The following is a 6,084-nucleotide window of genomic DNA, read 5'->3' as shown; positions in this document are numbered from 1 at the left end:
CCCCTTATACATCTTCAGTGCATCATCACGAATCGTGTGACGACCCTTGATTTGAAATGCTGGCTGCAATGATTCAATCCATGGCTAAAGGTGTGGATCTTCAAACTTAAGAAAGGGGATCTCAGCATGGATGCAAAACTTGACCATTAGTTCACGACTAACTTTTTCATCAAACACTAACGGGCCTTCGGATGGCTTTTTTTTCATGGTGAATAGGAACCTCTTCCTACAAGCATCCTCAATTGATCGGCAAGCCTCTGCAATATGGGTTGTCAAACTACTAGTCCCAAACTTGGTGTGAAATTGCCCTCGACAGTATTTGCACACGGCCTTGGGGTCTCCTTCTACGACAACCAGTTCTTGTTCATAGTGCTCCCATACTTTTGACCTTCTAGCATGTGGTACTTGACTCGTATCCTCATCCATGGAATCGGCAGTCTCAGAACCCTCCGAGGTAGACATTCCTCAAATTTTTAAAGCACACTGCATATGAAAAAACGTAGCACAAAAAATGACATATCAAAGATGCAGTCTGAAGACATATCAAATGACATATCAAATTTTTAGAGCACACTGTACAGTCTGAAGATGTAGCACAAAAAAATGCACACATATCAAAGATGACATATGGCAGTACAGTCTGAAGACGTAGCACAAAAAAAATGCAGACATGATTAATTCACACCCTCCAAATTGTTCTTCAGATCAGACCCAACCTAAAGAAAGAGCACACTGCAGTTCTCGAGACTGAAGGTCTGAAGAACCTGAACTTTGTTCCTCTCCAAGTCTCCATACAGCCATGTTATGAAACTGTACATGTTTTCCCTCCCTATTTCTGTAAACCTTGTCCTCTGGTGCTGAATTTCTCATCACTCGCTGCACTAAACCGGGTCCTGATCTGGGCACATAACTCAGAATAGATCAAGATTCAACGAACAGCAGCCCGATAAGAATTGATACCGTTTTTTCACGTAAATTGCAAGAGACAGTTTTGAAAATTGATACTGCCTTCTTCATCAGAATCAGAAGCTACTCTACACTACATGTTAGTGCTACATGACCACAAAGTTCTTCCTGCTTCTTGTCCCGAAGTGAAACCTACCTAAAAGGCTCTGTTCCTAAAATTTGGGCACAAACAGCGATTCCCCACGAAACCAAACAAGCAGAAAATCGAGATCACCGGAAGGAAGCAATCATGGGAGGGGAGGGGAGGAGAGGGAGGCTTACCAAGTGATCTCCACTGTCCGCGCCGCAATCACGGGAGGAGAGGGAGGCGCCACGCAATCTTTGGAGGCTCAGGCGCCGCGGTCGGGGAGAGGGCGGCCGACGGGGAGGAGGCCTGCGTGCGGCGGATGATCTCCACTGCCCGGCGGTGGGGAGGAGCTACTGCCGGGGACCGCTACTGCCCGGCGGTGGGGAGGAGCTTGTGCGTGCGGCGGCCGAGTCGGGAGTAAATCTGAGAACGAGACACGGGTGGCCGAACCAGTGCAATAACCGGGTTCTACCCACAGTTCAAGCCCAAAATGCATAAAACGGTTCAGGCCCATAACCAGCCATATCCAAATTGCTTTCTCTGTAAACCCAAACCAAACCAAACTTAAAAAGCATCAACCCAATGAAACCTAAACCAGTCAAGGCCCAGTATAAAAACCAAACCATTTTAACCAGTTTTTTTAAAACCGTTCTCAGATTTATTTGTGCCCAAATTTTAGGAACAGAGCCTTTTAGGTAGGTTTCACTTCGGGACAAGAAGCAGGAAGAAATTTGTGGTCACGTAGCACTAACATGTAGAGTAGAGTAGCTTCTGATTCTGATGAAGAAGGCAGTATCAATTCTCAAAACAGTCTCTTGCAATTTACGTGAAAAAACAGTATCAATTCTTATCGGGCTGCTGTTCGTTGAATCTTGATCTGTTCCGAGTTATGTGCCCAGATCAGGACCCGGTTTAGTGCAGCGAGTGATGAGAAATTCAGCACCAGAGGACAAGGTTTATAGAAATAGGGAGGGAAAACATGTACAGTTTCATAGCATGGCTGTATGGAGACTTGGAGAGGAACAAAGTTCAGGTTCTTCAGACCTTCAGTCTCGAGAACTGCAGTGTGCTCTTTCTTTAGGTTGGGTCTGATCTGAAGAACAATTTGGAGGGTGTGAATTAATCATGTCTGCATTTTTTTGTGCTACGTCTTCAGACTGTACTGCCATATGTCATCTTTGATATGTCTGCATTTTTTTGTGCTACGTCTTTAGACTGCACAGTGTGCTCTAAAAATTTGATATGTCATTTGATATGTCTTCAGACTGCATCTTTGATATGTCATTTTTTTGTGCTACGTTTTTTCATATGCAGTGTGCTCTAAAAATTTGAGGAATGTCTACCTCGGAGGGTTCTGAGACTGCCGATTCCATGGATGAGGATACGAGTCAAGTACCACATGCTACAAGGTCCAAAGTATGGGAGCACTATGAACAAGAACTGGTTGTCGTAGAAGGAGACCCCAAGGCCGTGTGCAAATACTGTCGAGGGCAATTTCACACCAAGTTTGGGACTAGTAGTTTGAGAACCCATATTGCAGAGGCTTGCCGATCAATTGAGGATGCTTGCAGGAAGAGGTTCCTATTCACCATGAAAAAAAAGCCATCCGAAGGCCCGTTAGTGTTTGATGAAAAAGTTAGTCGTGAACTAATGGTCAAGTTTTGCATCCATGCTGAGATCCCCTTTCTTAAGTTTGAAGATCCACACCTTCAGCCATGGATTGAATCATTGCAGCCAGCATTTCAAATCAAGGGTCGTCACACGATTCGTGATGATGCACTGAAGATGTATAAGGGAATGAAGAAAGATATCGAAGTTGAGCTCCAAAATTTGGACTCCCGCATTTGCTTAACATCTGACATGTGGACATCATCACAAAATTTGGGCTACATGTCCATCACAGCCCATTATATCGATGCAGAATTCAACTACAAGAAGAAGATCATAAGTTTCACAGACGTGAAGTATCCCCACACAGGCTATTCAATAGAACAAGAAATCGTTGGTTGCTTAACAGAATGGGGCATAAGGGGCAAGCTATTCACTTTGACACTAGATAATGCGAGTAATAACACTAATGCATGTCACGAGTTAATAAAGTATCACAAGCATGAGCTTCTCCTTGAAGGTCAACATTTGCATTCTTAATATCTTGGTTCAGGATGGAATGAAAATAATCCATGGAGCCATTGATAAGATACGTGGGCTGCTGAAATATATTGACTCTTCTTCTTCAAGGCTTCAAGAATTCAATACAATTGCAATTGGGATGGGCCTGCCTTCAAAAAAAGGTATCTCTGTTGATACACCAACCAGATGGAACTCAACTTGGAAAATGCTTGTAGAAGCATTGAGATACAAATCTGTCCTCACTAGTTACGCCAATCGAAAGATGATAGAATCTCCAAGTGAGCAAGAATGGAAGAGGGCAGAAGCTATTTGTGACTTTCTAAAAGCTTTTGAAGAGCTTACCTTAATTGTTTCAGCTCACAGGAAGCCAACTGCACATAAGTTTCTGCCGGTTGTGCTTTGTATTCGCCATGCATTGAAAGATTCGGGTTGGCAGACCTCTGATGTGCTGAAAGAATTGGCGGCAGCGATGCAAACAAAGCTGGATAAATATTGGGATCCCGAGTAGAAGGAGAATGCAAAGCCTAACCGTCGCAGAAAAAGCAAGGACATTGCCTTCAACCACGCACTTGTCATTGCTACATTCCTGGATCCAAGGAGGAAAGAAGATTACTTGGATTTCTTCTATTGCAAATTGTCTACCAACGAGGAGGAGGTTTCAAAACAAGTGGAGGTTGCTTTAGAATGGGTGAGAAAGTATTTCAAAGAATATGAGCTACTTGTAGCGACAAGCACTGCACACTCGACACCTTCTAGTCAAGGCAATACCACTATTGGATCTCCTATTGTAGGGAAAATAAAGTTGGAAAAAGAGTTTGCCCAACACAAGTCCCGTCGGAGGACACGTGTACACAAATCCGAGCTTGACGCATACTTGGAAGAAGCATCCGAGGAGGATGGTGCTGACTTTGATGTCTTGGCTTGGTGGAAGAGGCATGCCGAGAAGTTTCCTATATTGGCTACCATGGCTCGTGACTTTCTTGCAATTCCTTTGAGCACTGTGGCGTCTGAAGCAGCCTTTAGCTGTGGTAAAAGGATACTTGGCGACTCGAGAAGCTCTTTGACCCCTGATATGCTAGAAGCACTTGTTTGTGCTAAAGATTGGTTGTTCATACCAAAGAAAGGTGAGTATGTGTGGATGTAACTTGTGATATATGAAACTTGCAGTATAAAAGTGTTGATATGCCTTTAAATTAATATTTTGTTTCACTTGCAGTAGATGGACAGTAAGGACGCAGCTCACTGGAACAAGGTTATCCCTGTAAACTTAATGGTATGTAAACTTAATGGTAGTCCAGACTTGTTTCATTTGCTTCTTGTCACGCTGAGCTGTCCCAAATACTAGCAGTAGATACTTGCTGGGATTATCCTGAATCCATCTACTTGCTGGGGATTATCCTGAATCCTGATTACATTTCTATGGGGCCATCTATGGGGCCATCACAGTACACTGCCGTACTTTTGTTCCTTTAGGAGCGTAGGTGGGGAGCCACTAGTTTGTCTTTGTCTTTTGGTTCCACTATTACTAGCAGTAGATGCGCTACAAGTTTACAAGTAGCTGATTATTATTTGTTAATATTCCTTTTTTCCTTTAGGAGCGTAGGTGGGGAGCCACCGTCGACATGTTTACCATATTCTCTTTGAATCATTGGCGCATACAATTATTATATATGGAAGATTAACTCCCGGCCTCTGCTTACAGGGATCCTTGGTGTACTTAAAGCGCATCATATATACATGCCATGGCTGCCATTCTCTTCTGGACGAACTGATGAAGCAGTGGTGTCACTAGGAACTGATGAAGAAAAGGTTTAGTCTCATTTGTAGCAGTCAAACCTGGCCACGCCTTTTTTATCTTTGACTTTGATTTGGATCTACGCCAGCTGGGAGTTGATGCCTGAGGATGGAGCAATTCTTCTGGTTCCTTGAAAGTACTTGTCCTCCCTAATGACTGGCGTTTTGATTTCGGATCAAGTGCACGCACAAGTTCAGACGGTTCATTATTAGCGCGTGGACTAGGAACCTCTGCTTCTCCCCCAGACATTATGCCCGTAGACATGATTGAATCAATGCTAGACAAACTTGATGCGCGTGGTAAACATTCTGCTCTCGACCTCTGAACTACATCGTCATAGAGGTCTGACGTATCAACCTTTTCTTGTCCCTCCACAATTTTATGCCCAACACCATCAACATCTGCTACTGGAAGATACTCCAATTCAAAAGTGTACTTTGGCAAGCACAGAAATTTCAGAAAACCAGCAACAATGTAACGGAGAGGAACAAAACGTTTCTGGTATTTCTCTGAGAGTTCAAGAACTGCAGCAGATAAACCCGTTCCCAGATCATTTTAAATATTATTTTTCAAAATATTGTTTGGCATGTCACTATTAAACCAAATTTTAATATGGTTTGGTATTGGGTTTAAACCCATAGTTATGTATTGGGTTTAAACTGGTTTGGGTGAGAAAAATATTGGGTTTAGTTTGGTTGGGCTGAAAATGGTATTAATTGGTTATGGTTTAGGTTTGGTTTTGATACATACGTGTATGGGTATGGTTTAGTTATGGTTTGGTTATCAACCCGTTCCCAGATTTAACTACAAGGGGCAATCATCAGTTGTGAAAGACACCGAGTGTTTCGTCTAAAAAGGGCAGAAGTACATGAAGAAATATATACCTGACATTGACATCATGAGTGTCAGGTATGCACCGCTCTGTTTGGCATGATAAAATAAATTAATTATGGATGATGCTGAAACTGGATTTTGGTTGCTATGTGAACATGTTTAACAGTTCAGACTTCAGAATGATTCTAATCTGTATGTTGAGTGTAGATTTCATTGTCTATTCTTGACATTGGCAATGAGATTTTTGCTCTCCGCTCTACAACATGACGGAGTTGTTACTGAATCTACAATG

Source organism: Hordeum vulgare, chromosome 4H (assembly GCF_904849725.1).
Source record: "Hordeum vulgare subsp. vulgare chromosome 4H, MorexV3_pseudomolecules_assembly, whole genome shotgun sequence".
NCBI lineage: Eukaryota > Viridiplantae > Streptophyta > Magnoliopsida > Poales > Poaceae > Hordeum > Hordeum vulgare.
This window is presented reverse-complemented; position numbering follows the sequence as displayed.